Here is a 20705-nt window from a genome sequence, read left to right as displayed (position 1 = left end):
AAAAAGCTACCCCCCCCAAAAAAAAATTTCAATTTCAAGATTCACGGGTCCTATTAAAAAAATCTACTCAGATAATCTCAAAGTTCCCCAATGCTAACGGCATCATATGCTACACTCACATGGAGTAATCCTGTGGGGACATAAGCACAAGTCGGTGGTGAGCTTTACAAGTAGCTTAAAGAGTAAACAGCATTTGCATCCCAGCCAGATTTTCAGGTTTACTAGAAACTACTACACAGCATTTTCATCTAACTAAAACTCTTGTCAAGTGTTTGATATAAGAAACCTCGGCAGACCTCGTAGTGAACTTTGGCATTTTGGCTGTGTGGCCAGAAGAACAATCTACCAATACAAAGCCTATTCATGAGTCAACCACGGAAATTATCACCATGTTCGTTCGCTTAGCTGACGGCTCGTTTCGTTACTGTGCTTGTAGGCATGTGCAACCCAGGCATCCATGCCACGAAATTAGAGATCAGAATCCTGAATGTCGCTTATAAAACGCAATTTTCAAAGATTCTGTGAACACTTACTAAAAAGGTTAGGTCTACCGGGAAAGTGGAAAGTCTGCAAAAATATTTGCAACTTCAAGATAATAAATCCATGGCTGCTGCTGTTTTGTCCCTAAGTTTGCACAATGGTTCGTATTTTTAACCGCAAGCCTGACTTTACCTAAATAACGACTTAAATGAGTACCAAGACTGATCGCTGGTAAGGAGCCTGTCCTGCAGGGTCGCCTGGCATTGTCATGTTTATGCTCTGTCCTAGATGTCCAAGTCAGTATTCCCACAACAAAGTAAAAAGGAGGGTTAAAAAGGTGGTTTCCTGTCAGGGCTTTGCAACAGGAGAATCAACCCAGGCCCTATGAGATCAGCATTATTCAGCACTCAGGACCTCCTTTCGGGGTCCCCTCCGGATGTTCGGGGTCCCCAGGCTGGGCGGTCTGCGGCCAGTGCTCACCCCGGCTTTCCACCCGCCCAGTTGGCCCCTGCGGAAGCAGGGTGCTCGGCCTGGGCCCCGAAACTAGGTCTCGGCCAGCCGCCGGGAGCAAAGAGCCCCACTTTCTCCAGGCAGGAAGGGGGGAGGCGGAGAGCATTTCCTGTTGTGCACTGACAGCAGCGGAGACGTCATCGCAGTCAGATCCTTCTGGTGGCCGCCCCGGGGCCAGAGTTCAGCTGCGGGCAGGGCGGGGGCGCGCGCATTGGCTCCCACCGCCTCCCCGCGTGGGGGGTCCACGCTCCCAGGCGAGGTCACTGGACGCCCGGCCCTCTCCACAGAGGCTCCCTCCAGCAGGGCTCATCTCCCCCAGAAAGAGGCACTCATCTTCAGGGCCCCCAAGAACACTTTCCTGGCTCAGCCCTGAATGCAGTTTCCCTGATGGAACTCTCCACTGGGGATCTTTTCTTAAAGCATCCAAAGTGGAAACCACCTAAGTGGCCAGCCTTCTCCCATCCTCCCCTCCAGCCCCGTTTCCTATCGCCAATATGGATTCCTTAAGTAACTGTCACACGGCAGAAGAAAACACGTATTTCCAAACTGCACACCCTCCAATGAAGTCAAAGATACCAAGAAATGCTGTTACTCACTGCACAACATTAAAACTTTCACCTATTAAAGTCTTAATGATCTCAACTCATTTGTCATAGTCTTCTAAGGTCTGTTCAATCTTATATTTATCCTGGAAAACAGCAACAAAATACTTGACCAAAATATTTTAAAGGTTTATAGTTTTTAAGCCACTGATTTTGTTCCCTTTATCCTCAATTTCTAGCCTCCTGTTTAGTTTCAAATCATAGCTATGATAACCCTGTGTGATTCTACAAGTCAGTGGGTTAAGGTTAATAGTGGTTAAAAATAAGACCATAAGGTATTGTATAATCATTATGAAACAAAAACTGAAATAGTTTCATTTCAGTTTGTTAATGAGATAGACTGTTAATTACAAGAAAAATGATGCCTTCGATTCTCATGGTGGACCTGTATTATAGGCACTGAACCACACCGTCTCTAACATTTTAACTACACAGTGTTGCATGGGACATGACAAGAGTTATATCCAGCTTGACACAGTGTAAACTATGACCTCCAGTAATGGTAATGTCTCTATATAAGCCCTTGGATGGAAACATGTCTTCCTCATTGGTATAATATTGAAGGGGAGAGGCAGGATACACATAAATAAGGCATATGAGAATTCTCTAATCTCCTCAATTTGCTGTGAACCTATAACTGACATAAGAAATGTATTTTAACATATTTAGAGTTCTATTATATAATAACATTATTTAAATGTAAACTTCACTGTAAGCTAGGGAAACATGAAAGAATGAAGATTCAAGAGCGAGAACACTATCTTAACAATTCTGTAACACCCATCACCCAGGCCTATTCCTTAATAAATTAGTCTGCCGTTTGCTTTGCTTGTGACAAGCTTTCTAGCTAGATGATCTTAAACAGGTGATGCTCCTGCCCATAGCTTTTTAGTGCTGACATCACAGGTATGTACCACTGCAATGCCAGGAGAAAGCAGGAAAACACAAGACTAACTCAGCTGCATGCCCAATCCAACAGCCTTCATTTTTAAAAGCAGATTATCTTTCATGTTAAAGGGACATAAACGTGAAATCTGAGAAATGCCAACTGTCACATTCAATCCTTACTGTCCTGGACAATATCAAAGGGAACTTACGGGGCCGTTACAGTGACCCAAAGCCAGTGCCTTTAATCCCTTGTCTTTTTAGCTTAACACCCAAAGAACAAAAATCGCTTATTGAGCAACCAATATAAATGTACATAGTATGAAAATATTCCATTCATGGCAGGCGGTGGTGGTGCACACCTTTAATCCCAGCAGTCGGAAGCAGAGGCAGGCAGATCTCTGTGAATTCAAGACCAGCCTGGCCTACAAATCGAGTTCCAAGACAGCCCGAGCTGTTACACAGAGAAACTCTACCTCAGAGGGGGGAAAAGAAAAAGAAAACTATGTACTTCACATACATCCAGAAATAAGCTGCAAGTACTGAAATGTCCAGCGTGTCTGGACCAACAGAATCATGAAGACCTGAGCTCTGCTCCTATCAATGCTATTGAAAAGAAGCACCTTGTCCTTGTCCCTGCAGATGCCACCACTGTTCTACTTCAGGGAAGAGGGAGGCAATGCCATCCTTGAGTCCTGGGAGGATCTAAGACACAATCGTTCCAAATGCCTCATTTTCCTTAGCCTGAACATGGCAACTAAAAAAAAAAATAGTTTTCAATTCATTTTATTTTGTGTGAGTGTTTTTGTCTGTACCGCATCCATACAGGTCAGAACAGGGCATTGGATCACCTGGAACTGGATTTAGGGATAGCTGTGAGCTGCCCTGTGTGTGGCTGGAACTGAACCCAAGTTCTCTGCAAGAACAGCAAGTGCTCTTAAACACTGAACCCCCCCCCACACACACACAGTAAGAAAAGGGGACACAGACAGACAGATAGATAGATGATAGAGAAAAGATGATAGATAGTTAGATAGTTAGATAAATAGACAGGTAGGTAGGTAGGTAGATGATAGATAGATAGATAGATAGATAGATAGATAGATAGATAGACAGACAGACAGGTAGGTAGATAGATCGCAACTTTTAAACGAATCCTATGAGTTTCCCAATGGTACAAGCATTCTTGGTTTTAAAGGGGATTGCCATGTATCCAAGTCCAGGAAGACTTTCAGGGTTTGTCTTTCTCCTCAGTGATCCCTCAGCAACTACTTTCAGTGGGGCTCCCCATCTCAATCATTGCTTTACTCAGTAAGCCTACCCTAAACATTTCTTTACGAGTGCATATTTTTACTTAATTTCAAATTATGTCACTGGCATATAATTAACACACCACAAACTGCAAGTGACTGCCCAAATACTGTCTAGGCTCGGTGACTATTTTATTCAAACCTCATGCTCTCCAGTTTATATTTCATTGTTGATGATGACACTTGAAATGAACAAAGGGGATGGTTAAAAATTCTCCTGTTTTATAATCCTAATTATAGGCTAAATGAAATTAATATGGCTCTAAATTTAGCACAGACTAAAGATATATATATATATATTTACTTATATATATATATAAACAGTATAGCAGCAATAAAATAGATCAACTTGTGAATAAACATACAATTGAAAGTACAGAGCATAATATTAAATTATGAGTTCTTCAGGTTCACGGTGCTTTTTCATTATGTTAAAAAAAAACACATAAATGGGAGATAAGAAGAAACTTACAGGATAACTTATTTCACACTTTCTCTTTAGGTATATATAAATTTGGGTAGCAAGTCAAACTGAAGCATCTATAACTTAGACAGTCACAAGAACAAGTGGTCCAAGGACCACTTCTCTTTCCCTCAGTGATGCAGGATGAGGTGCCATCACCATCCCCTCAGACCATAGACCTCTAGGAAGATGCTAATGTATTTTCAAGTGGTAAAACAGGAAATATTCCAATGTGTGACAGCACACCTCCTCTGACAGTTATTAGCTACATTTAATATTTTGGAACAGTAGATTTTAATTCTACTTTATAAATTTTAATAAAATTTAAATTATAATAGTGCTTGAACATCAGAAACCTAAAAATCAATGATACACACACTACCTGTGTTTCCACTAGTCCCACACAAAGTACATTCCTCCAAAAATTAAAAAATGCGATGGAAATTAAAATACAATAATCTCCATAATCATTAAGAGATCCAAAATCAAAGGAAATAAGAAGTCTTATTCAAGTCATATATAATCATTAACTCTATTATAAGGCTAATATATCACCTTGCCATATAGATTTGCTTGTTCTATGATATTACCTGCTTAAATATTGACTTCTCTGGCTGTTCACTTTATAGATTAATAAGCAATCTGGACAGGTAAATTAAAGCTGTCCTGTAGACACTCTAGGCAGTGCAGAGTTCAAAAGCGTACTTTTCTAGGCTGTTACAAAGATGCAAAAATAGTTGCATATTATACTGTACTATTCAGAGGTTGCACGATTAATGCACATGCATGGGAATTCTTCCGATATTCTGCACCCCATTTGTTTGTTTGTTTTGTTTTTTGAGACAGGGTTTCTCTGTAGCTTTGGAGATTGTCCTGGAACTTGCTCTGTAGACCAGGCTGGCCTCAAACTCACAAGATCCGCTGGCCTCCCAAGTGCTGGGATTAAAGGCGGGTGCCACCAACGCCACGCAGCACCCCCACTTTTAATGCGTAGAGAAAAAGACATTGCAGAAAACATTAGTTAACTTTATTTTGAAGTGATAGTAATTTAAACTAAGCATGTCATTATTATTCCCAAAAGGTAGGAAGTGTAAAGAGACAGCACCAGAGTGGACAGCAATGGGTCCACCAGCCACACATCCTTCACTCTACCTTTAAGACTGAAGTCATTGTTTTGAGACAGATCCATTTGTAGGACAGGCAGTGCATAATAACAGTAAGCCCCTGCCGAAACAATGCCTTTGTATGCCATGCTGTTTATAAACGCAACCATAACAGTAAACCCATGCAGACAATGTCTATATCCCATGCTGTTTATAAACGCAACTGAATTTCTTGCATAGAAATTTCCAAACACACTCTTTCATCTCTTTGTTTCCCCTTATTCAACTGTGTTTGCAAAGTCCTGAGGTCCAAACTCTCACCGCAGCAGAGCACATCTCTGGCTGCCTTGTGTAGTTTTGGGTACCCGCATGCAAGTTCTTAAGAAAACTGTCTTCCAGTCTCTCTTTTCAGCCAGCACTCCCCTCCTATGCATTTGTTGCTATCTTCGAAGCAGAGGCCTTTCTAAACACACTTACTGCACTGCCCGTTTATGCCTGTCAAGGTCAAGGCCTCACTCAAGCATCCCCTTCTTCCAGGAAACATCTCCCACATCCTCCGCCAAGGGTTTTATTTTGCACCTTCTGAATCTATCATCTCAGGCTCTCTCATGGTACTTCACCTGTCTCCTTTAAACATAGCTTCCTTTCCACGGTTCTTTTCCGAAGCATGCTAGAATGTACGATTTTGAATGCGGTGGTGAAGCAGTCTGTTTTCTACCAGCTTGTATGTATACTGCATTTTATTTTCTTATGCATCTTACATATACCAGAATCTTATGGTTACACTTGCTGAGATCAGCTTACACTGTATGACTCTACAAGGTACCTCTGCTTTACACAAGCTGTCTACAAATAGAGTAGATAGGATTAAGCAACTTAATTTTGAGGTCTTATTTAAGATAGATAGATAGATAGATAGATAGATAGATAGATAGATAGATAGATAGGTAGGTAGGTAGGTGGATAGATAGATAAAGACAGCCTAGAGTGAGTTTCAAACATGAACATCCAGTCCCTGACAAAATAATAAATGTCCCATGATATCTATTGAAGGAACTAGGAATAGTTATCCTGGAAAACAGAGAGTAAACAATGTGAACAGGATTATCACCTAAATAATTGTAGGAACTTCTGCCAGACAGTGGGTAAATTTCTTGTGCAATGCTGTGGAGAACCATGCTACTGATGAAGAGAACCATCCACAGTAGGTGGGGCCTCCCAAAGAAAATGGTGTTTAAGTAGAGGCTGAATACAGGCAGCCCAGGGTGAACTGTCCTGAATTATTTCTTCCATGGCTGGGCATTAAATGATGGCTCCAGTGGGCTTATCTACCCCTAGAATCTTATAAGAGACTTCACATTGCAAAGAGCCCTGTCACCAGCTGACAGATCAAACACAACACATCAGATCTTAAGCTTAAGTCCTGATGAGCATCATTTTAGACACTTGAATTCCACCACAGCCTACTATACAATGTATCACAGGGAAAGAACAAAAACATCTTATGAGATGCTAGGGCCCATACACAAACTAATGTGCTAGAAAAAAAAAAAAAAAAAAAACACCAGGAACTGACCCATAGACTCAAACACCAAGGCATGTCCATATTCAAAAGACCCTATTCTTCACCCCCTCTCCCAACTTCTATCCCATTTGCCAGGGACACTTCCATGTCAACTACAAAGAACAGCCATTTCCTTTATGCAGTAGTGTGGCAAATTGTGAAAACTTCCCAAGTAACTTAGACCTAACCTGGCTAGCTCAAAGGAGATCGCAAGTATTAAGATACACAGGGAGCCATTGGTTTTATGACTATAAGATGGCCTCACATAATCTTAGCCAACTTCAAAACCGCAGTAATTATATTATTTGTTTTGAAATGTCCTTTGATAGCTTTCAATTGTTCCCTCTTGTATCACTCATGAGAATAAGAAAAGGGTGGTCAGGACAGTTCCTTCATAACATAAATTCATAGGATTATCCACTAAGGGATAAAACTTTTCCAGCTGTTAATGACCACTGTCAGGCTTCATTAGGCTTAACACTAGCAAATTCTCCCCAAACACAGCCAAAACTCAACTAATGACTTAACAGATTTGGAGTTTGTCCATTAGAAAAATCTACCATCCACATCTCGTGTCCAATTACTTGCTATATCCAACACTGTTGAGCCCTGTGTTTTTTAAAAGGTCATTTAGAATATTCTGAGCCACTTGGCCCTTTTTAAAGGCTATAGTTGATTGAATTTGGGACCAAGTTCATCATGCATCTCACTAAGGTCATTTGAACAAAGTAAACAGATTACACATTTGAAAACAATTGCCTTTGGGTGTGTTTTCTTTCCCTCGGTTTCTTCATTTTACTTATTTGCTGCTTGAACACATCGGTAACTAGCTCGATATTAGCCTTTCGTGGTAATGATCTATATCACACGTTAAACCCATCAGGGGACATTATCAGAAGCTATGGAGATCCTGACCATTCTCTCTCTGGGAACACATATTCTGTAAGAAACTGCAGCAACAACCATCAGTCACATGGAGAAAGGTCTGCTAACCCTTGTCACAAACATATCACTGTGTGTAGGGTTTTATTGTTGTTTTTCTCCAGCAACTGCATTATTCTCAAAAGTTAGTGCTGCTTTGCACTCTAAAAATAGCCCCTGATTCCCTTGTATTGCCCTGGTCCATTCCCAGGAGGCAGAACAGTGGTACCAGCAAAGCTTTGCTTTCACAGACAGAGGTACAGTCGCTTGGCCTGAGTCATTTTGAAAATCAATACCGAGGCAAGCAATCAAGTGCTGGGGTCAGGGTTTCGAGTCATCTGTTCTGGTGGCTCCTCCAGCCCTACTGCAAAGTTTAATGAACACATCTTTAGGAGAGCAGAGCTGGCATCTGAAGTCCTCATTTAATTCCAAAACTTCTATACTTCTAGAATAAATTCTGACACATGGCTAAGGACAAGAAAACAAACGGAATGTTTATAACCTTGTGGTCTTCTGGGCTTAAAGGGATGGAGATTATAAAAAATAAAATGTCAAGAGATGATAGAAACAAAGTTTGATCATTGCTCCATGGCAATTAGGAGCTGAACTCCTCATGACCTATCTACAAAGTGTTGGGCTGGCTATCAGGACTGTCTCGAGGGACGTTGCCCAGTGCCCAAGATGGAGAATTTCACCACCAGCTTTGCAAGACAGACAAAGTTTCACTCCAAGTCTGTCCCCCTCCATTTCACTTGGAGCATAGGTAAGAGAAAAAAAAAAGAAATCTACTCCCTCTTTCACACCCTGTATACCCAAGCTGGTCCCCCAAGACACAGCACTTCCATAACAGCCCAACCTGTGAGCAAGAACCCCTTCACACAACTCTCTTCCGAGCCTCTTCAACAGAAGAAGGGCAAGGGAAACTATGATACAGGCAAATTCGAAATCAATGACAAAGTCCCTTTCTTGGCCACAGAAGGGCTGGGGCTTGTGCTCACTTGGGTGAAAACAGACAGGAGACTCAGACCATGGCTTCAAGAGGTCTTTGTAACTAGAGCGCATATAATAAAAGCAAAAACATCAAGTCACCCTAGTGGGCAGCACACTGATAGACTGGCCATTGAGACTGAGTCTAGTCAGGTCTTGTATCCATTTAAGGTTCCTTCAATGTGCCTTAAATGTCCCACCTTGCAGAGAGATAAAATTTCTTTCCTAGTCTTCACTGTATGATGCATCTGGAGATCCGGTAAATACACACCATGTGCTCACCATCACACACTGTGGTCAGCACATTTTGGTGGAAGTGGGAGCCATCCTAATGTACTGGCAACTTTAACTTAAATAATATTAAAATATAAATTCCAAGTATAATCTTTATGTCAGCAAACTTACAAATGTTCATGTAATACAATGTGATATGCCATTTGCAAAATAAATAAATAAATACATAGATGGTGTTTCATTCCCATGCCAAAGTCTGACAGCACTATTGAAAACTATATGAATTCCCTTTTATTTTTTTAACTTGGTTTTTGCAGTACTGGGGATGAATCCCTGGTTTAGGGACATGTTGCACTGCATCCTTTACCCTGAAAATTAAAAAAAAATAATGCTATAATATTTATTTATATGTTTACATACATGTGTGCATAAATATGTATGTTTAAGTCAGTGGGGGTATTTCAGCAGTGATTTAAGTGATCTTTCCGTGTTTCTTTAAATCCTATTTAAGCCAAAGACTCATTACATAAGTAGGAATTAGTGAAACACTTTGGAAAACATATAGCATAATAACTGAATTTGCCAGAACATTTCTAAATCGGTCTACTAGAATGCATACTCCCTGAGGACTGGGACTTCTCTTACTTACTATTTTGTTCACTGATGATGTCTCAGTGCCTATCTTTCCCAGATCACCAATGTTTGCTGGATTAATAAGGAAAGCATTTTAAAATCAGCAGTCCCCAGAATTGCCCCATGTGTGGACCCAAGGCCTCGGATGAACGAACACTGCTCCAGCTATTGAGACTTAGGCAAAAGTTCAAGTTGGGTAATTCAGGCACCCACGGCTATTTTTGGAGAGAAACCTTCCCACCCCAGAGCATTCAGTTCACCTCACTGGTACAGTACACTGGCTGAGCTGAATGAGAAATATCCAAGATCTTAACTGGTGTTTCCATCTGTTAACTGTTGAAGCCTTGTACATTATGACACTGTTTTCTAAACCGTTTCAATCAAGAGTTTAAGAGACCATTTGAAAACACTTCATGTCACGGCAACATGAGTTCTTTTGAGTTTTTATTCCAGTGTGATCCCTTAAAAATAATCATAGCCGCCCGGGTACGATACATCCACTGAGAGCTCACAGAGATCAGATCAGAGCACACATTCTCACACAAGTTTCACAATGATTCTCCAACGGGCATTCCCTCCTTTCTTTCATAACTCAGGGCTGTTGAGTGACTTTTACCTCACACACCCCAGCTGGAACTTACCCAGGTGCATTTCACCTGTTCTGATTTCAAATCGAGGCTCCAAACCCATAGAATACCCACTTAACCCTCTGGTAAGCACCCATAGGCTGCTGAGGGAAACCTATACTCAGTGGTTAAAAAAAAAAAATGGTTGATCTTTATTTTTTTTTTTAATTTTTGAAAGACTCTTAATGTGAACAATTACACATTATGAATTGGCATGGAGCCTTGAGTTCAAGTCCAGATGCACTAATGACTCAGTTCCTTTACTTGTAAACATAGAGATAACACCAAATCTCAGGGCGGTGGTGAGCTCACAAGGGCTATGAAGCCTGTCCTAGGACTAGGGCTCTTTAAACCTCCAATCCCTTCCTCTTAACTGATCTGCTAAACTGGCCCTGTGCCAACTTTTTTTTTTTTTTAAGTGTTTTGTTCATCCGGGTAATACCATAATTACAGAATAAATTGACACTGTATCCCCTACAACAACGAAGTAGAGTTTTTGGACTGATGGAATACACGAAGAGGCTCTAGAAGCCATCTGTTCCAATGTCTTGTTTCCAAATGAAGTCCAGAGAGCTTGGATGACTAGCTTCCAGTTCATCACAAAAGTTCCATGCAAAGACAAAGCCAAACCTTCAGTCCTTGGCACACACAGCTCTCCTACTATACCTTACCTTCCCTGGCCCTCGCCTCCCACTACACAGACATGGCAACACATGTAATTTTCAGACAATTAAGAAGCATAAAATAGCTTCAATTTAATTGCTTCCAATTAACAAGGCAAATTAGTGCTTCATATGTACACTATTAAACTAGTTGTCAGGCTTCCAAAAGAAATAAAGCATAGTTTCAAATGAATCTCCCAATTTGGAGTACAAAGCTACTTACAAGTTAAATTACCTCCCCAATAGTCTTCCTTACACAGAATTAGACAGCATCTCGATTTTAAAATAAATGTTTTCTGTGCCCATCTAGGTAAGAATTCATGGTGTCATTTTGTAACAATAGGTATTTTCTTTCTCACTAAACACGCATGATTTTCTATCACATTTATATGTTGGAGGGAGGGCATGCATAGATCTTTGAGTTATTACAAATGAAGGTGTGTCCAAATTCACCCAAAGCCTAGTTGCTAAAGTCCCATGCTTTTGCTGGACCTCTGACATAAGTGAATCTGACCCCATGCAAATAAGACCTCCATGATCCTCTTTCTTTTCAGAGAAAATGAAACCACCAAATAAAACTTTGCCAAATGAAGCTTGACATTTGCAACTGTCCACTCACTGCCCAGCGCTGTCATGACTTAGATACAATGGCTACCAATTAAAAACCATCTTCTTCTAATAGCTTACCAATGACTCACCCTTATACATTTCCACTCCAAACTATAAGCCCCCTGTGTTCAGAACTATGAACACTTTTACACACTGGTGTTGAACAATCAGCTTTCACTACATGATAAATCTTTCCTAAGGTGAAACTTTGTAGAGTAACTTAAAACAGTAGTATCATACTTCACTTAAATTGCTGATCAAACCTGAAACAGCAGTGTTTAATAAAATATTGTAATCGCTTTATTCACAGCATGGTAAGGTAATGTTAGGTTAGAGATGAAAGAAGTCTCACTGTCACACAACAGAGTGACCTCCATACTGAATGTTGCCACAGACCAATTCCTTACCACCAAGACCTTAATAACCTTCCTAAAATACACACATCATAGCATCATTGCTCTGCGCCAACCCTCGTGTGCAGCTCAGCTTCCTCCGGGCTGCTAAGGTCATCGAAAGCCAGCTATCTTTCCAAGCTCCCCTGACTCTTCCCCTCCCTGGTACCACCACTCTATCCCCCCTCCCTGCCCCACACACATCACTTGACTTATTTTACTCAGCTTTCAGAGCTTCCTGTGAAGGCCTTCAGTTCTTTCCAGTTTAAGGAGCAGGAAGCTCCCATCAATACTTTGACCTGGTCGTTTTAATTCTGCTCTATAATGAGGGTTACAATGAACCATATGCCTTCTCTAGACTCTGAAAGAAACCTTGAAGTTGGAGCTAACTGCCCTGTTGTCTGAGGTGACCCTGCCTACAGAGCCCAAGCTTGGATTGCCACGTACATTTTCAACATGATACAAAGAATAAGATTGAGAGCACATGAACAAAGTAATCCAAGCGAAAAAAGGAAAGGAAGGCTATCTTCAGAAGCCTTTGTTTCCAATTCTTTTCCTTCAACGTCACATGACACTGACCCCTCATCATATGAAATTAAATCCTGATATTTGCAGCCATGTAGATAAATTATCTAGAGAATTATAAGTTTCAGTCTTCACTGGTTGTTAAGAAATAATAGATCCAGCTCATGCAGGGCTTCAAAGATTAGTCAGTTACTTCACACCACGACCTTGTTTAAAAACAAAAAAGAAAAAAAAAAAAAAACAACAAAAAACAAACAAAAAAAAACCCCAAAACTCTGAGTTGGTAGTTACTCATCAATTGGATCCTTGATACAGACTAATTCAGTTTACTAGAGCCCTAAAATAAATATTTTTGTAACTTAAATTCCCTATGGCTACAAATAGTAAACTGAAGTCAGCTCCTTCAGTGCCATTAAAAACTCCCAAAGGAGCTGGGCAGTGGTGGTGCACGCCTTTAATCCCAGCAGTCCAGAGGCAGGCAGATCTCCGTGAGTTCAAGGCCAGCCTGGTCTACACAGAGAGTTCCAGGACAGCCTCCAAAGCTACAGAGAAATTCTGTCTCGAAAAAAACAACACAAACAAACAAACAAACAAACAAAGAAAAAAAAAAAACCAGAGGGTCAGAACCATTTGATAAAGAAGGCAACTGTGACATGTCTAGATGCAGTCCTTGGAAATTCATTTTCCAACAACAGTCCTCTAACATGACCACTAGCAGAGCACCATAGGGCCTGCTTTGCTTTGCAAAGAGCAGGCCTTATTTACGCCTGGTTGGGCAATCACTCAAGTAGTCAACCTGCCTCCCAGGGCTCACCCTCCTGGTCTGGCCTTATCTGGTTATCACCTCCTTATCAGCCCTCCAGCCCCAGGCTTCCAGCCCCTGGACACATGTACATCTCCCGACCTCAAGAAAATTACATGGTCCTCTCCACACTTTCCCATCCACTGTTCTGTGCTCGACTCTTGGCTCCCAGACCAGGCTGACATGAGCTCTTTTATGCATTCCCCATAGCAAACAAATGCAGTATCGCACAGATAAATTCAGCCACCTGACCAGTATCTGTCCACCAACCCCCTTTCTCATTTGATCCATCATTATATCCTTAGTAGTCATCGTAAGAGCTATCCCATGGAAAATACTTATTGAATGACTAGACTATCAGTTGTGATGACACGGCATCTGCCATGGTAGTCTTAAAAGACAGCTAAGCTTATGAGTGGCAAGTATTAAAAAAATCGGGGGAGGAGGGGACTGTTTACTCCCAACCCTGAAGTCAATCATTCTGAGACCCAGAAGTGATGAGACTCCTCCTGCTTCCTGCCCAGATTCACTCTTGGGGGCATGAGCATCACTTTCCTCTTTTCCTCTCCACGTCTAAGTGGTTGCACACCCTTTCAAGCAAGTAGAAAATCTAAACTTAGAGATTAACTTAGACAATAAATCTCTTGTCCCAGTCGATAACCTCAAATGATGTGTTAATGTGTAAGATTAGCATATCTTTGGTCTAGACTAATAGTAGCTGAAACACAACTATGGAGCCAATAAAGGTCCAAGTTATTTTAACGGAGAAGCCTCTTTGCAACCAGGCAAGAAACACAGAAACACGTCCTCCTTCCGTGAAGTTTTGGAGCTGTGCCACAATAATTAAGTGCTAAAATATTTTTCCAAATGACCTAATGGTGTCTGACACCTCTTGCAAATACTATTTTTCAGCCGCTTTCTTCCAAGTTTTACCGAAACTACCCACAAAGGGCACACAGCTCCACTGTGATAGCAGGAACAAATAAGAAAGTAGCATCACTTCTCAGACATTTCCTTCCAACAAGTACAACTCTATTATCATAAAATCCCCCCCCCTATTTTTTTCAGTACTCTATGGACACCAATGGTTTCACAGCAAAGCCCCCACCTAAGTTTTTACTTGGTAGTATCAGAGACTATCAGTGAGTAAAACCAACCAAGCCACTTACCCTGGATGATCTGAAGCTCCGTATGAAACCTGAACTCATGAAGCTGAGCTGGCAAACTTCCTCAGCTCCAGTCCCTGATAGCCACAACACTTACATACCAAGGTTTAGCCAAAGCATGAACTCAGAGTGAGTGCACACGAAACTTCATAAATAAGGAGTCTACCACAGCAATTGAGGCATATATCAGAGTCATTCCCCACCTACAGGGCTGATGCCAAGGACTGATTTAAGGCTCTCCGTGTCGATGGGAAATAAAATTTGAAAGCTGTGTTTTTAGCCAGCAGAAGAGCCCACGGCCATGTGTCCGGTTGATCTGAGCCACTTTCCTCTTATGATGGTATAAGTTTCAATTCTTTCGCATCCCATACCGGATTACACTTACACCATGCCAAACACTTTCTACAAATCTTTTCCTATGTGGTACGATGTCAAGAACTAAAAAAGAAACACAACAGCAGACTTATTTGTGGTTGTGGCTGAAATGAAGTCCTTCACATCTTAAAGAAAAAAAAAATACTAGCTAAGTATCAAATAAATTTATCATTTTACTGGACTCAGTATAAGACATTCAGCCTGGTTTCTGAACAATGTCACAGTGCCAAAAGTTCAAGCCGATACATGCATCACTCTTCTCCAAGGCACGCCTGCATGTATGTTGTCTTCTGTTTTGTTTCATAGTAACCAGAATGTTTGTACATACATTACCTAGGGAAGGAGCTGATCAATCTAAAGGTTCTGCTGGATGTTCTTTCAATGAAGGCAAACAGGACCATTTCCTTATGTGACATGTTACCCATAATAAATTATTCATATTTGATGTCTTATGGGAATGTCTACTTTAACGCTATTTAGCCCAACACCTCCTGCCCCAGGATCTAGCCAGTTAAAATGTAAGCTGAAGTCTAAATGTGAAGTAGCAATATGTATTGCCCCCCCAACTGTCCATCAATTTTCACTGATTTAATAATCTTAAGCAACTTCGCATACAATAAGTTGTTAATAAAGTCAATCTGATAAGATACAATCACTGGAATGCACCACAGACGCCAACAAGCACTTTTGTGTTATACACCATCTCTTCCCAAAGCAATCAACGATCTCGGACAATTTTCAAAAGATTCAGCGTTGTGATATTGTACTTTTCTGCACATGAGAAATATAGTGCCTATTTCGAGCCTAGTGGTCCAGAGATTATGACACTCCAAGCACCCTGTCATTAGGCGGATACTGGCAACTCCCTCTCTCCTCTCAGAATAAAAATGCAGTTGTAATCCGGTACCACGGCTCCTCGGGGTTCCGCCAGAATTTTCTCTTAGCAATAAAAAATGATTTCCACCTTACTCACAGGCAAAGCATTCCTGTTTTGATAAAACTTCTGGACCTATATCCTAAAACTCAAACCAAACATGCTCATTATACAATCCTCTTGGGTAATTTGTAAAATTTTATCTTGGCATGCCTATAAGACATATAAGCAATCAGGCATTTGCAAACCCTAACACATATTTATCCATAATAATATATGCATATATTTAAAACAACTTGGCTTGCTCAAGGACAAATAGAATCACTGTATCAGTACAGAAAATATGTCTTAAAAAGTTCCATGGCCTTTTTTTAGGGGGACAGATCACTGCAAATTCAATTAGTATGAATCCTATTAATATTTCAAGTAATTCCAGGGTTTGATTAATTTACGCAAAAGAAACAACTGTGCTGAAGAGGAAAAAAAAATCAATAGCCCTTGCAAGAGGGCTCTGAGTTGGAAAAAAAAAAAAAGTCCTTCTGTGAATTACTTAAGTCTAGCTTTGGGAGTGGAAGAAAGTACCAATATAGTTTTTAAATAAATTGAGTTATTTTTAAAATGGCAGAAAGGGAAGGAGGAAAAAAATCAGTTCAAATTTCTGTTATAATGAAAGTACCGGAAGCAAGCCTCTCTGTGTTCATTTTGGGCCTAAATAACTGTGCAGCATAAGGGTTTTGCAATGTCAGTTGCACACACAGCTTCCTGTGTGAATTCTAAGCCATTACAGGTGTCCTGGGGTTTCTAGTGTAACCTATTCTCAAGAGATTCCGCTGGTCGCCTGGATGCTAGCCCCCTCCGCACCCACCCACCTCCAGCCTAAGCACGTTTCTGCGGGTCTCCTCCATGCGTCTTTATTACAGACCCTCCTTCTTCGCTGCATCTCTGAGGTGAGAGCGCCCACTTTCCCTTGGCGACGCAAGTCAAAAGCTTTCGCATTCGGAGGACTAGTTCCTGCAGTCCTTTGCACTTAGATGCTTCCAAGCAGGCGAGTGATGAACCACTAAAAGAAACCCTCCTTCCCCTGGGTCTCTCCCCCACTGGGAACCGCATCCCTGAAGCACAACACCCAGACAGAGAGCGTTTCCGACCTTCTAGCCCCCACACAGGGTGAGCCTGGAGGGTTGGGGTCGCATTTGCTCCCTTCCTTTGCTGCACTGGGTATGTTATGTAAGAGGGACAGGACGCGGGAGGCACATGCGTATAAAGCGCACCGATCTATGATAACAGCTGGGCTGGCAGGGCAGATCTGGAGTCGTCCCCCCACCAAATACGACAGACACCACACACACACACACACACACACACACACACCCTCCACCACACACACACACACACACACACACACACACACACACACACACACGGCTACGTTTTCCTGTCTTAGCCCTACCGGTACCAGACGCACAGAATGGAAAGGAGGGGGGGCTGAGGGTGAAGGGAGGTGAGAGGTGCGGCAGCGGCTGCACATCTGCTTTGATAGCAGCCAGCAGAGCCGCCGCGGCAGAGAGCCCCTCGTTAACCCCCTTCCTGTGGCTGCACCACGTCATGGAACATTCCCGGAACGGGCCAACGTTCCACCCACTTCAGGGAACAGACATAAAGGCGCAGACCCAGCTCCTCACGGTGCACAGCCCAAGCACACATGTTTCTTCCCGATCCCCCAAGCAGAAGCACAAATAAGCATGCAATCCGCCCCCACCCGTCTCCACGCGCCCGGGGCCAGCCGGCGGCGGCTGGAGCCGCTCTGCGGCCGGTGCACCCGCAAGGCGAGGGCGCCTCCGCCTGAACCTTCCATGGAGACAGTCCCCTCCTTCTTCGCTTCCTTCCTTCCTTCTCCCCTTCCTTCCTTCCTCGCTCGGGAGGAGAAAGGAGTCACCGAAATGCCCACGGCCAGTGCCTCCGCTGCGCTCGCTCGGCCGCAGGCCGGCGGCCCGGCCCTTGCCGTCCGCCCGCCCGCCCGCGCCGCCCGCGCCGCCCCCGGCCCCGCACCGCGCCCCCTCCCCCGCTACCTGACAACGGGCCGCCGGCCGCGACAGCCGCAGCGGTGGCCGGGCGGTGCGCGCCGGTGCACGTCCCTCATTAGTAACCAGGCACATTCCTGCCTCCAGCGCTCCCGCGCGGCCCCCTCCCTCCCCCCCCCAGGACATTACGCAAAGCAGCCTCCCCTCATCTGCATAGATCCTCGGCCAGGGTATTCCCCGCATTTCCCAACGCGCCCGACCCCCCTCCCCGAGGTTCCCCCCCATCCCCGCCCCCCTCCGACCCTCACCCCTGGGCCACCAGGAAACCGGCCGGGGTCGCGCGCCGCCGCCGAGGGGGCGATGGAGTTGGGCGACGGCGACTTGAGGGTAAAGTGAAACAAGCTCTATCTATGGATCAGGCAGGAAAAACACAGCGCCGAGGCCACTTACCGAGCCGAGGAGGGACCTAGATTCCCGCCGCTCTGCTCTGCCAGCGGCCGGTGCGCCCTCCACGCACCCCGGGGCTGCACCCAGTACCCAAGAGTCGAGGCGTGGAGGGAGGCTGCTACCCAGCCAGGAGACCTTGCAAGTTGCTCGGGCTCCCGGCAAGCTTCAGTGTCCACCACTCAACTTGGCAAAGACTTATGCCACAGTCACCGAAGAGGTCTCTCTCTCTCTCTTTTCCTTCTTCCTTTTTTCTTTTTCTTTTTCTTTTTGCGGAGGAGACCGTCCTCCACCAGGGAGAGACCGCGCACGGCGGCGCCCCGCTCTCCAGCTCTCCACCCCCTCACCTCCAGCCCGCCTCCCGCCGGCCGCCAGTCTCCGGCCGCCGCGAACCCCTCGGGCGGCTGTCAGCTCCCGGCAGTCCGGGTGACAGCGGCCGAAGGAGGGCGCGACGCGGCGGGCGGTGGGGGGGGGCGATCCTCGCAGCCGCGGCGGCCGCTCACCTGTAAAGACACCGCTGCTCGGCAGGAGGAAGAAGCGGAGGGAGAGGAGGGGGGGAGGGAAGCCCCCTGATGCCCTGGTTCTGGCTGCCGCGGCCGCTCCTCGCCCAGGCTGAGCGTGTCTGGTGGGGGGTGTCTGGTAGCATTTCCTTAAGGACAGAGGGAGGGCGGGCGCGGAGGGAGGGAGGAGGGAGGGAGGCGATCCCCACCGCCAGCCCAGGCTCCTCTTGCCTTTATTTATATATTTATTTATTTTCGGACACTGTAAGGAGATGGAGCCGGGGCCGGGGGCCGGGGCCACCGGGCTGGTGGGGGGTAGGGGGGGCTTGAGCGGCGGGGCCCGGGCCGCAGTTTGTCGGCGTGCGGGAGCCGCAGCGGCCGCCTCCCCTCCGGGCTGTGGACGCACCGGGTTATTCCTGGCAGCGCCTCCCCGAACAGAAGTTACTAGGAGGAGTGCGCGGCGAGGGCGGGCGGGGGAGAGGCGAGGGGAGGGAGGGAGGGAGGAAGAGGGAGAGACTCAGCCAGCGACGTCATCGGATCCCCCAGCGCGTCCCCGGGAGGGAGGCTGAACCAGAAAAACCAGTCTGGAGCTGGCCAGCGGGGCCAGGGATGTGCGGTGCGCCCGGCGACCCGGGCTGGCCCCGCTGCGGGCTCGCGGGGAGGGAAGGTCGCGGCCTCGCTCCCCTCGCTTGGATCCGGGATCTCCCCGAACGAAGGACGGGTATCAGCTTGCCACGCAGAAACACTGGGGCGTCTGGAGCAGTCTGAGAATTTCCTACTAGGGTGTGGAAACCTCCTCCGTGCCCATCCCCTTCCCACCCCCCTTCCCACGTACCGGCTCCCTGCCTTCCTAGGGAAAGGAATTGGGTGGTCAGTGTGGCCTTCCCATTTTGCCAGGGCACCTCGCCTCTTCACCCCCGCCTCCACTCACGAGTTTGTTATCAATCGAGAAAAACAAAACAAAAAAAACCTACTGCAGCCCCTGGAAACTCTCAAAGTGTTTTACTAGCATTTTCCGTGCCCCGGCGGAAGCACGAAGTTTTCAAGCGCTCGAAATGACCCAGTTGCTTTACCCGGGGTCACTCCCCAGGGCGCCCTGGGTGCACCCTGCTCAGGAAGCCGCCCGCCCTCGCCGGGGTATTTAAATAGACTGGGGCAGCGGCGCGGGGAGCAGCTGCCGGTTTCCTGGGGGCGCCCGGCGGGGAAAGGGGACGAGCTGCCACCTCCAGCTGCGCGCTTCTGTCTCCTTGGTAGGGACTGAAATCACACCCAGCCCTGGGAGAGATGGGCGGGGCGTCGGGGAGGGTGGGGAGGGAATCCCAAGCGAGTAGGGGCCGGGACTCTGGCTTCCTCCCCAACCCGGCAACACCCGGGGGACACCGGGGCTCCCTCGGGCCGTTACCCAGCGTGTGTGGACTCGTGTGCACCCTCGGGGGAGGTCCCCGGGAGGTCGCTGCGCCAGAGCGCAGACACAGGCTTCTGGGCGGCGCCGGCACCGGGAGCGCCTCCTCCGGGTGGGCTAGTCGCACAGTGCGACCGCGCGCCACCCACCCGGGGCACCCAAGCTGCTTCGCCCAAGCCATCGGAACCAAGCGTCCCGGGGAGCCCAGGGCCTTAGCACCCTCTCCCCACCCCCTTGTCCGTGCCACCGCCCAGCCCAGGGCGGAGTAAACAAGAGACGCACAAGATTTGACCTGGCACGACCCGGCGTTCTGGCTGGGGTTCCCCAGGAGCAGGTGACTCCGTGGGAGGGGTGGAAATTAGCCTCTGGAATTCGGGCGGGAGACTAGAACTGTGCTTCTGCTATTAAGACGGGTATGTTACCAATAACTGTGGGATATTTCGCGTCTCCACTCTCAGATTTCACAGTTACCAAACGTCAAGACCAAAAAAAAAAAAAAAAAAAAAAAAAAAATCGCCAACCTTCTCATTAAAATAAATAAATAAATAAATATATTAAAAGGGAAGGCCCGCCTCTTTAATGAGTTGGAGAATAACGCCTTTGGTTTCGTTTTGG

At 45.4% G+C, this 20705-nt stretch overlaps 1 protein-coding gene across 5 annotated transcripts in view; it reads right to left on the bottom strand.

The window, feature by feature from the left end:
- Positions 1-18688, bottom strand: part of Hivep2 (HIVEP zinc finger 2) — a 179273-nt gene extending 160585 nt beyond the window's left edge. For 3 of the 5 annotated variants that reach the window (XM_051206169.1, XM_051206166.1, XM_051206170.1), the window contains exon 1: positions 18195-18688. The gene's annotated coding sequence lies outside the window, so the exon portion shown is untranslated. Of the gene's footprint in view, positions 1-17482; positions 17716-17792; positions 17916-18194 lie in introns of those variants that run through there. The other 2 variants (XM_051206168.1, XM_051206171.1) reach the window with 2 other exon arrangements.
- Between the last annotated feature and the right edge of the window lie 2017 nt (positions 18689-20705).

The sequence above is a fragment of the Phodopus roborovskii genome, unplaced genomic scaffold (assembly GCF_943737965.1).
Source record: "Phodopus roborovskii unplaced genomic scaffold, PHOROB, whole genome shotgun sequence".
In the NCBI taxonomy this organism is placed as follows: domain Eukaryota; kingdom Metazoa; phylum Chordata; class Mammalia; order Rodentia; family Cricetidae; genus Phodopus; species Phodopus roborovskii.
Note: the sequence above shows the minus strand (reverse complement) of the source record. Positions and strands in the feature narration are given on the sequence as shown.